Source organism: Crocodylus porosus, unplaced genomic scaffold (genome assembly GCF_001723895.1).
Source record: "Crocodylus porosus isolate Cpor-Errol unplaced genomic scaffold, CroPor_comp1, whole genome shotgun sequence".
NCBI classification, from domain to species: Eukaryota; Metazoa; Chordata; order Crocodylia; family Crocodylidae; genus Crocodylus; species Crocodylus porosus.
The window spans coordinates 10,764,194-10,776,118 of NW_017728907.1; the positions used below are offsets into that span (position 1 = coordinate 10,764,194).

General features: G+C 45.5%; 1 protein-coding gene across 1 annotated transcript in view; it reads right to left on the minus strand.

Moving 5' to 3' along the window:
• Window positions 1–11,919, minus strand: part of LOC109307076 (transmembrane protein 121) — a 139,004-nt gene extending 127,085 nt beyond the window's left edge. Inside the window, exon 1 of the mRNA XM_019530731.1 lies at window positions 11,860–11,919. The gene's annotated coding sequence lies outside the window, so the exon portion shown is untranslated. The remainder of the gene's footprint in view (window positions 1–11,859) is intronic.
• Window positions 11,920–11,925: the final 6 nt, after the last annotated feature.

An 11,925-nucleotide genomic window follows, 5' to 3' on the forward strand; every position in this document is an offset into this window, starting at 1 on the left:
AGGGGAGTTCCCTAACCTGTAGGTATGGTGCCGGTTGTTCCTCCCGAGGTGCATCACCTTGCACTTGTCTGTGTTGAAACCCATCCTATTCTTGGTTAAGTCTTGGCCTGAGAGTCACTGGCAGCGTTGCCCTGTTGAGCAGTGGATGCTAGACATGGGACAGAGGCATACTGCAGGCACACCGGACTTTTTCATGCAACTATGAAGTGACCCCTTCTGAGTTCTTTGCCTAGTGGGCTCTGGAGAGACCTTGGTCCAGAAAAATGGACAAAGCATGTCTATAGGGGGGAACTGGAGAAAGGCATTGAAGGGTATCTTAAATATCACCGAAAATAAAACCAAAACCCAACATTTCAAACATTTCAGCCTAATGCTGTCTGTGAATATCCCAGTCACTGCAAGCTGCAGTCACACAGAGTCAGCTTCGAAAGGATGTACTCAAGTTTTCCTCAGGCCAGGTCTTCCTGCTGTCAACAGGAGTCTTGCCTGAGAAAGGGCTGAGGAAAGACTCCAGGTTTTGGATTAATCATCATATTTCAAGGACATGCACATACAAGGAGGATAGGGGCAGGCAGTTAATAAATGTACAGCCTATGGCTGGAGTTGCTGTACACCATGATTCCCAACTAGGATGCTGGGGCCCCTTGGGGTGCCATGAGAGGTGTGAAGAGAGAAACCAGTGTCAGGAGATAAGGGCAGGCTCAGGTTCATCCCTCACTGGCCAGTCCCCTACTCCAACTGCCTAGCCTCTCTGCAAGGAGGTAAGCACTGTAATAAATAAATTAGTTTTTGAAAAGTTTTTAAAATTAGTTTTGCTCAATTCAAAGTTATGGTGGGGGGAAGGGGAGTGCCTCAAGTCAAATGAGGGGTGCCTCAACTCTAAAAAGGTTGAGAACCACTGCTGTACACTCATCCAATCACAGCAAAGAAGAGTTCTCTCTGACTTATCTGGCCAATCACAAGCAAGCAGAGCAGTTCAACCTTGCACTATCAGCAATATACCCATAAAATAAAACAATGCTAAAAGATATTCATTGAATGATTTGAAAGAAATAGTGATTTGGTCATAGTTATTCTGCTGCTGGAAAGAGGGGATAATTTCATTAGATAAGCTGGTAGCTGGGAATTACTGTCTAGCTTTGTTGTGTGTGTATGCTACATACAGCATTTTGAATTTTGTCATGTGAAAAGTACTTTCACTGGAATTTCAGTCACTTGCTTCCAATTATCAGTCCAATACTGACCTGCCTCCACGCTTTTTCTAACTTTCTCTGCAAAGCTTTTGGCTGCCTTTTCATCTTTTGTCTAGGTCTATAGCCAGAGAAGATTTGTTTTTAAATTTATTTTTGGAAAGCTTGAGATTAATCACACAAGGCGCTTCAGAAATATAACAAAGGTGGGGTTTTTTTGACAGAGAAGTCTGCTTGCTTTCTTGTAAAGTCTTAAAACTACCATATATTCTCAGATACAACATGCACAAACCAGCTGTTGGAAACCAGAGTGTGCATTATATGCAAGAAAATATGGTAAACGCAGTTCTGCAGTTTTGCTGGGCAAAAGCCAGAGTCTGTCTTGGCTTCCTAGCTGCTGCTACTCAGTTATTTACTACAAAGAAACATCTTTTTTTGTTCATTCTGCCTTTTAAAAACAAGATGCTTATCTTATTCTAGGGAATGTTGTATGCAAGAAGATAGAGCTGCTTGATGTTGGGGGGGTAATCTTTTATTTTATATTTATTATACCTAAAATGAAAGCTTATGGGCATTTTTATTAAGTTTTGGTAGGGCTTCTCAGAGTTATTTAACATGAAAATGGGACCTTCTGAGATCTTTCTGTGATACAAGGGAGGCTATGCTAAGCTCCCTATTAACCCCAGAGAGTTTGCAATCTCCTTGGTGTTGTCTGCAGAGTTTGTAAGATTGGTTGTATTAACAGCAAAGAGACAAAGCAGAGTTCATAAACCCCTTGAGGAAGGGAGGCATAATTTGGTATGTGCAGATGTTTGTGGGGTTCAAAAGCAGATATTGGCATGTGGCTCCTTGTGGAACAACTCTTGTGACTTCTCAACCCCACAACCACCCAAAGGAGGTGGATGCAATAGCAGAAATGCAGGAACATGCATGGGAAAAAGGAAAGGCTGAAAACTCCCTTGGGAGGGAGATTCTATGAGCCTGGGTAGTGGCGAATGGAGAAATAGTATTCACTTCAATTTCTTTCACACCAAGAAATTAAACTTTTCATGATGACTGAAAGAGAATCCTGTACCAAAAGCATTCTCTTCATCATGTTGTGGTCTGTACTGTGAGGGCTCCAACTTAAAGCTTCTCTTTCAAACATTCTGGATTCATTTTTATCCAAAAACTGCAGAGCAGTCATACTCCAATCAACAACCAAAACACTGCTTTTATGCAAGGGAAGATTATGCTCCATAAGGTCGGGGTGGAGGAGATTGTTTCCCTAGTAAGGTGAACATAGCAAGGAAAATAAGGAGGAATACATGTAGACTTGCCTCAGACCCTTAAAACTGGAAGCCCTCCTGCTTTCATTTAAATGTTTTTCAGCAGCAGAAATAAGACACACACACAAATATTTCTCCTTTATAGCTATTAAATGGCCATCAGTTTTAGAGATATTAACATTTGACATACAAAGTCAGCTATCAAAGAAACAACAGCAAATTGAGAAGACAGAGGAAACAAACACGGGTGACTGACTCAACTGGCTTTCTCCACTCCGTTGTTACCAAGCATAATGTCAACTTGCCTAATATACAGGGAACAAAAGCTCTTAGAAGCCCAGGCCCTTCTGAGCTACCAAAGCCTCTAAACTAAAAAAAGGAGATCAACGTTGGATTCTCCTCCCATTGCTGTATATGAGGAGAGTCAAAACGAAGCCCAGGGAAATAAAAACAGATTCAACAGAGGAAAAAAAGAAAAAGAAAAAAAAAAAAAAATCACTCAAATGATTGTTTCCAAGGGCAGCTGTAAGAAACTGTTGAGTTTTCTCCTGCATACTTGCGCTACATTGTGGGATGCCTCTGTAAGAAGGGACAAAATGTCAGCTGGTCAAGTATTCTGTGATCAACAAGGATGGAGGGAGAACACAAGGGCTCCAGGAAACACATGCAAGTAGCCACGGAGAACAACAGTTTATGCCGGTGTTTATAGCTAGGATCTGGGTTCAAAACACAAGGAAATGTTAGAAGAAAAACCTCCCTCCCATACACCCTAAGACAGGGGTGGGGAAAATAGAAGATCCAGCCAGTGGCCGGACTTTATTTCCCAGTAGCCTCTGTCCATGTCACTGCAGCCAGTTTCCATGGGCACTCCAGGAACAGCGAGACCACCACAGCGTGGTCCCAGGGTTTCTATGGAGACCAGCCCCAGCAGCACTCGCAAGGTGCACAGCTGGGTGAGGAGCCACTTTGGGGCCAGGGTCAGGATCTTGCAGTGGTGACAGCGTGGCCTGGAGCAAAGGTGTGCAGGCAGTGGATCACAGCTCTGCCTCAGTTCTGGACCACTCTATCACCACTGCAAAATCCCAGCCCCAGAGCAGCTCCCTGCCCTGCCAGTGCTGCTGGGGCTGGTCTCCATGGAAACCCTGGCCTCAAGTTGTCATGGCTTCACTGCTCCTGGCGTCTCCATGGAAACCAGCTGCAGTGATGCAGTCAGGGGCTACCAGGAAATGGAGTCTGCCACACGCTGGACCTTTTCTGCCCTGAGGACAACTGGCAGATGTTACATTTAGTGCACAATTAACGTGCAAATCACCTGATAAATTGTAACATGCCATACCTTCAACCAATTTATCATGTGGAACATCTTTGTGACTGGTTTGCATCACAGTTTTTAATTTGAATGTATATTATGGAACTTGGAGACAGTGTTTGTGTTTATTGAACTTGTTTCTTTTTGGCAGCAGGAACTGCAAAATTAGCACAGATCAGGATCTGGATGAATATACACTGACAGAACTCTACCTGGGATAATTTAAATTAAATGTGGAACATGTTTTTAGACTGTGCAGTCCACCTAAGCCTGCCATGATGATCTCTGTGAAAGACAGTGATCTATTATATCACAGTTTGGATCTCCTGCTGCTCCAAGAGGCTCATTAAAATGAACTTCAGGGCTTGACCATGCTCTCTTTTCCATCCACATGAAGTGGAAGTAACCCCCCAAAAATTTATGGGATTGCATTGGTATGCAAGAGGAGAGACACTGGCTAAGGATATTCATCATCTATAAAGGAGATCCTTGTACAATTATGTAAATTAGACCTGAGTGAAATCAAATCAACAGGCTGTTCACCTAGCCTCTTCACCTAGCCTCTATTATTGTGGGAAGTGATGCAACATTGTATGTCAGAGGAATTGCCCCATCCTGCCTAGAAGGATCTCAGATTAGTAGGGTTTCCACTAATTCACTTGTAAGTTGGGTTCCTCTCCCTATTTCTTGCCCATCAGCTCAACTTTCTCGATGGAGTCAAATGACAACTTAGCATTCATTCAGCATCCGTGGTCTAATATTCACCACATGTTCAACTGTGACTTTGCAGCTTGTTCCTACAGCACCTGAGATTCCTTGGTGGTCTACCATCAAACTTCTGGTCAGGCTAACCTTCTAGGATCAATCATATTTAGTCCAGCAGGGCTATAGCCTTTGAAAGGTATATCACTGCTTTAAAAGACCTTGCTGCCTTCTCCTGGGGTTTAATTGCAACCAACTGGTTCTTAGTCTTATCCCACTGTTTCTATTTACACCTCTTATCTCAGTCCACTAAGATCTTCAAACACTATGATCCAGTAAGTAGGACACTGCTTTAGGAGCCAGGAGACTTAGAGCTTGTCTACATCACCTCCATGCCAAGCCACCTGTGACAGAGCTCATCCGATCTACCCTTTCTTATTCTCTGTCTGCCAGATACCAGAAATAAAACAAAAATATCCTTCCTGACTGCACAACAATAAGCATGCCTGAGAAAGAGCCAGATTGCAGATACACACTGAGGGCTGCTCTAGGCTGGCTATATCGCCTCGTTGACCCACATGGAACAAGTGTGTGGGCAAGATGTGCTTCATGGTGCTACTGAGTGTAGCATGAAAACAGTGTAGAGATGCCCTTCAGGTCTAATGCAACTCTGGCCCAATCTGCTGTGTGAACTTGGGCGAGTCTTTCTGCATCTCTTTTTTCCCTCTTTACTCTCTACAGAATAGAGCTCTCTTGTTACGTGCCTGCTCACCATCTGATCTCCAGGGCCTTCTGGCACTGTTAGAAGACATTTAACAAAAAGCAAGAGAGAACCAGGAACTCAACTACATTCCACAGCCTGTGTGATATCCATGTTGCATGTGGCACACAATCATTAACAACGTACTTACACTCTTATCTAGAAGAGAAAAGAAGAATATATGACATCTCCATCTCTAGGTCCTAATATAGCATCTAGAAATATGGCATCTGCCAAGCAGAGTTTCATTCAGCCTCACAGCACTCCTAGAAGGATACAAAAGAACTTCCTTTTTTGTTCCCTTCTTGTAAAAAAAACTAATATAGAAATCCTCAAAGATATTTAGGCACTTAACCTATTGATTTCTTTTGAGGAGTAGGGTGTAAATACCCAAGGTCACACAGAAGGTGTAGAGCAGAGCTGGACTGAAACATCTCCCCAGTACTGCAAGACAAGCCAGTGCTGCTTGATAAATAGTTGTGTTTCTTGTTTTCCTGAGATTGTAGCTATGCAACTTCCCTGGTCATATTAGCATAGAGTTTTGCATTTACATTTCTTCAGTATTTTTTAGAAGCGAAATAAATTTTCTGGGTGAATGCCTGGCTCCATTTGAGTCAATAGGAGCTTTAAAAATAGTAACATTTAAAATAGTCCCAAATGGCTTTGCACTTGACTCTTTGTTGAGGTGAATGGGGCAGGATTGGAGTCCCCATGCCTGCTGCTGCTATTCTGTGACTGGAGGCAGTTCTCAGTAAAACTGGGTTAAACAGGCAGCAGAACATCTGTTTCTATTGCGACAGCCATGTCCTTGCAGTAGATAAGAGAGAGAAACCCATTTTTAGTCAAGCCATGCTACTGTAGCAGGCAGCAAAACTGTGGGCAATCCAGAAAAGGAAAACAAACAACAACAAAAAAATCACAGGATCCAGATTTATTTTACTCCCCTGATTTTCTCCAGCCTCTGAGATTCCAGTAGTGAGATTTATTTTTGTTATTTTTTTTTAGCAGATTTCAGTGCATCTGTTGATGAGATGCTTAGGTTTACCCTCCTGCAAGTTACCACAGCAGCAGGTTTTGTCACTGACAACCCGAAAGTGCATTGTGATGTCATAAAGGGGGATGGGCCTCAAGAGGCTTTGCTGAAACTTAGCAACTAGCTGCTGCATAAAACTGGAAGCTGAAGTGAAACCTTGTGCTCCGTACCATAGAGATCATTCAGCAATGTCCAAACAGGGCAGATTTTCTGAGCATGACTGATACCCAGACAAACTGAGCAAAGCTATGGCTTGGAAATAGTGCCCCTTAGAAGGTAATGGAAAGACCCCCCCAACTGCATATCCTTGTCTACAGCACTTCATGGCAGTGAGTCTCAACCTTTTTAGTTTCAAGGCACCCCTCCCCAGCTCTTTTGAATTTGGCAGCACCGTGGTTGAGACAGTTGTGCTGCCTCAGCTCACCTCAGTGATTTTCTGCCAGGGTGCTGCCACTGCTGCCAAATAAAAGTACCCTTCATGCCTTGTGCACAGCCAGACTGGGAAGGGCTATGGCACGTATGCAGTCCCCCTGCCTCACCAGGGTTCCCTGATAAGCCTAAAACAGACAGGAGTGCTGGCCTGTACTGCAGCCCTTCCCAGTGTGACCCCCACGTGGCATCTCCTAGAAAGGAGACTGAGGAAAGTGTGAAAGTGTCCCCATACCTCTCCTTCTGGGAGGAGCATGGGTAGTGGAGGTGGAGGGCAAACAGTTGTAGCATGAGCCCCAGTTGAGAACCACTGCTCTAGAGTGCTTCAGAGAGACCACTGATTGAAACACACCTCACAATATGGAGAGAAACAGGACAAAGTGACTTGGTCCTTCAGCCCCAGTCTCTGAGAGGTGGAAAGAAGGGCCCAATAGCAGCTGCATTCATTCAGGGTGGCCTAAATATTCCCAAACGTCACCTGCACCCTGACTTCCCCTCATTAAGTCCAAATTTCCCAGAGTTGGTCTTTGCCCCATCTTCTAGTGAATAGAGGTTCACTTTAAGACACTAAATGCACCTGATCCGTGGCACTACAGTGATCTGCTGGGAATAAACTGCCCCTGAACTTACTAGAAAAATCACTATGGGCTTATAAACTACAGTGGACCTGCTAGTCACAGGAGTTTCCAGTGAATGCGGTGGTATGAAGGAAGAGGCTGTTCGTAATGTGACCAGGCAGTAACACACGGAGGGCTTGGAAGATAAGGAAATGGACTTTGAAACGGGCCTAGAGCAGGATGGAGAAGCAGCACAGAATTTGAGCCATCAGCATGACATGTCCAGGCTGGTCTGTCCAAGTCAGAAGATGTGGTGCCATATTTTAATTAAAGTGATTCTTTCATGCAACTTTCATGTTCAAGAGCAATGCATGGGTGCTCTGGGAAGACAGAGTGATTTTGTGTAATGCAAAGGTTGAATGAGGCAGTTATGGAACCTGTTCTTTGATGAGCAAAGGTGAAGGTAGAGAAAGAAACAAGGGCTCTATGATTTACAGACACTGATCAGGGATGGAAGTACAAAAGAAGTGCAATACTCAGCGCACAGAATTTGAGTAGAATCAAATTTGTGTTGAAAACCAAAAAAGATAAGAGCAAAATGATTATTATAGCAAGGAAAAAAAGTTCCCCAGAGATAGAAGTGTTATGCTAACAGGAGAAGAGTTAAAATGTATTTGATGGATTTACATATCTTGGGTCAGCAATCAGAAGTGATGGAAGGACTAGAGAAGATCTGACAAGAAAATTGCAGCTTGCAGTGAATTTTATAGAAGTGTTAAAGGGTTGGCGTGGGAAAGAAGTATTTCAAGGGGAGCTGAGTTGGGAAGTAGGAAGTCCTACACACCACGCATGTTTTATCAAAGAGAGTTAGAAGAACCACACAGATTAATAAAAACCGATGTGCTCTGTACTTATAAAAAGAATGCACGACTACATAATGCTGCAGGGAATGTTAATGATGCATGTTGAGGATAATACAGCAAAGGGAAGATCCCAGAGAAGATGGGAAGAGAAGAAAGGGTGGTTCCTTGCAGGAAATTACTTCAGAAAGCCAGCAGAAGATAGGAAGATGGATGCAGTGAGCAAGTTCCCAGAATCCGTGTGAAGCTGAAACTGGCAACTGATGACAGCAGCAGTGCATAATGGTAGTTGAGTCCAGGCAAGACAAAGGTCTCTCGATATCCTCCTGGCATATTACAGCAGCTGGCAAGAGGCTTTCATGTACCCACCCTAGGATCTGGAATTTGAACTGGACTATTTTTGGCTTATACTTCTACTATCAGGAACACAGATTTTCTAGTGAGGCAGAAACAACTCCATCTCCTACTTCCCTAAACTGTGTAGATCCTGCTGCCGTAGTGGGAAAACATTCCAATTCCATGCTCGTTGCCTTGGCCGGTGCCATGGGGCCATTATGGTGGTGATGCCACTCTGCACAAGGAAACACAGAGCCTTGAAGACAGATCTTAGTCACTAAGCAGCAGCTTAATATCTGGGAAAGCTACTTCTCCCCCTACCAATGCCCCTCCCCTGAAAATCTTCCATTATGTTACAAATGGGAGTCTCCCTGGTTAAGATCCACAGAAAGATTTAGGTGTCACAAAAACTAATTGGTAGACATTTTGCCACGTAATAGAACCCACCACCTGGAAACTTTTATTAAGAGTGGGATCCACCCCAGCCACTAGGCTGAGCAGAGAACTATTTAAGTCAGCCATTAGGGAGGTAATGGTAGGAGAGGAGTTCCACTTTGTGTTACTTGGTGTAAATACTGAAATCCGAGAACCCGTTCTCAAGAGACTGCCCGAATCACTATACTAGTCATTCTCATTCTCTCACTGGATGCATCTACCCAGAACCATGCAACACAGAGATACCCAAGCTAGCATGGTAGTCTATCTGAGCTAATTAGCTGAGCTGAAATATGGGCATGTCATATTTCTATATAACACTGCATTGTGCCAAGGAAGACATAACCGTCAGCATCTCTGGAACTTTACTGGCAAAAAAAAAGCTTAGGCGCTTAAGGGTTTTATGCAACTCTAGGAGCTGAGCAAGGTTCTGAGAACGTAAATCTTGGAATTAGCCACTGAAGTGGCACCTCAGCACCCAAGTGGCACCTCACCACCCAAGAATTTGTTGTGTATCAAGTTCCCTGCCTATTCCCAGAGGTAATGACCCTCCTCTATTTTTGCAGTAGAAAATGGACAGAAGTTTCTTATGAAGCAATCCCTGTTTCAGACACCTCGGAATAATAAATACTTAGCTCTTCCACAGTCTACTTCACACAGATACATACCAGATAAATCCATAATTCACTAAACTGCATAACACAATGCCACTCCAAAATCTGTGCCTGTTGCTTACATCATAACATCCTTCAATTAACTGCATAAACCACTTAAACACATATCATCTTTCAACAGCTCTACTTTGTAATGTAATTGTACTCTGGGTAACTGCGTAATAAGCAGTGTTAGAAATGGTGACGAGGAAGCAGCTATTACAGGGCTGCTATTAAAAGCCTTGAAAAATGAGAGAGCAGCCCTAAAACTGACTTCTTCCCCTAATTTTCAAAGGCTTCTAGTAACAGCCTAGAATTTGACTATTAGAAGCCTTGAAAATAACAGAAGTAGTCAGTGAATATCACAGCACTGACAGAGAACCGTACACTTAAGAAGCAGTGTTTGCATTAAGCTGGGCCAAACAAATACTCTGGGTTAGTTCATAGCCCTGAGGGGATACACTTGTACAGAATACACTGTGTTCAACAATAAGGGCCACCAGCCTAATTTCAGGAAATTCCTTCTGAGAATAAAGGTTGAAGCAGCTCCACATTGTTATAATTTATGTTGCACTAGCACCTAGAAGCCACAACTGTAGCCCAGGGCCACTGTGCTAGATACTGTAAAAACACAGAACAAGCAATCTGCATCCAAAGAGCTTGCAGTTTAAATACTGTATTAACCTCAGCCGCTGCATCTCTCCCAGGTCTCACTGTATGAAGCCCACCCTCTATGATATACGGTATAATTCATTTAGATCAATTGGGTCCTTTCTTCATTTGGGAAACGGTCCCCCCTCTCTCTCGCGCGCAGCTGCTGAGAATTCATTTCCCATAGGAAAGGAAGCTGTGGAAGATGAAGAGATCTAATGGGATTGTGGTAATTAAGCAAATGATCCTAGTGTCTGACTCCCCTACAATGACACCTAAACGAGAGCAGAAAGATAGGCCAAATACCTGTTTTCACTCTGTTTTGCCATACAGAAATCTGACATCAGACACAGCCTCTGTTCTTGCCCTTGGTAACCCAATTATATCGCAAATATGGCCCATGACATCATACCCCATTGCCATGACGACTACATGTGTGCGGCTCTTGTTAGGATCCGTGATGAAGTGTGACTAAATCAACAATGAGACTAGTGCACCAGCATCAATCATCTATGACAGCTATCTGGGAAAGTGGAGATACAACTTCAGGTGGGTCTGGCCAAAAGTCTGTACATGTAAACCACAGCAAGAAGGATTTTTAGTTAGTCCTCGCAAGAGGTATGTCGTAGGGGACCTGAGAAATCCAGCACTTCCTACAGCCCTCTGTGAAGTGACAGGCAATACTTAGGGGCCTTGAACAGGCAGCCTGCCGCACAATTATGATTAATGAGTTGTCAGAAGTGTCTTTGCTCTATGTACGTGCAGGGGAATTATTCGCAGCCCAGCCCAACGCAGCCTTGGAACAGCCGCAAACCCTCTGCCTGCTGCAACCTCCTACTCGCCCAGACAGTATGGGCACTAAATGTGAAGAGTTAGAGAGCAGCCTTACTACTGTGATCCCCCAGTCACCTACTTCTCCTTGCCCCATTCACTCTTTGCTTCCCAGCCAACGCCCCGCCATCCTCACACCCATCTCGTCCAGCAGGAGCCAGCCAGTCTCTGAAACTCCAGGAGCCTGTTGCCAGGCGTGGATCTGCCTGACGGGCTTCCCCACTACAGACAGATACAGAAGGGGGCAGGATTTTGGCTTCAACCCCCCTTTGCCCAATGTGATTTCCCCTCAGTTTAGCCACCTGCCCTGCTTGGCTCGGAGGCTGAGAGAAGGCGATACTACAGAAGGAGCAAGCGATGGCCAGTCCCTGGCTAACTGCGGCCATACGCTTCCGAGGCACGTGGCAGCCCTCCCTTACCCATCGCACCCAGGCTGGTGTAAAGCGAAAGCCTCCGGCAGCAGGGGGCTCAGCCCCTACACACAGCCAGCCTCCAGGAGCAGGGGAGCCTCCACAGCACAGGCTCTTCCCCAGGGACGAGCAGCGCTGGGGACACCCACAGGAGGAGCGGGAGGGACGCGCCCTAGGGGGACCTTGCGGGCTGCGTCTCCAGTCCCCTGCAAGTGGGGGCCCAAGGGGGCTAGACGTGGGGCTGTGCCCACCCTGCAATCCGCGTGTGGAGGGGAGGGGGCGGCACCTCTGGGGCACTGCGGGTGGAGGCGGGGGGAGCCTGGCTGCCCCAGCCCCCGCGGGAGCGGAGGAGCCCGGCAGCGGGGGTGGAGAGGGGCCAGCCCCAGCCCTTGCCCGGAGGGGGGACGGCCCGGCCGGGGCAGCGCCTTGCCTTACCTGGGCTGGCGGAGGCTGCGGCGGCTCCCGGCGTTAAATCCCAGCGGGAAGTTGTGCGGGGGCAGC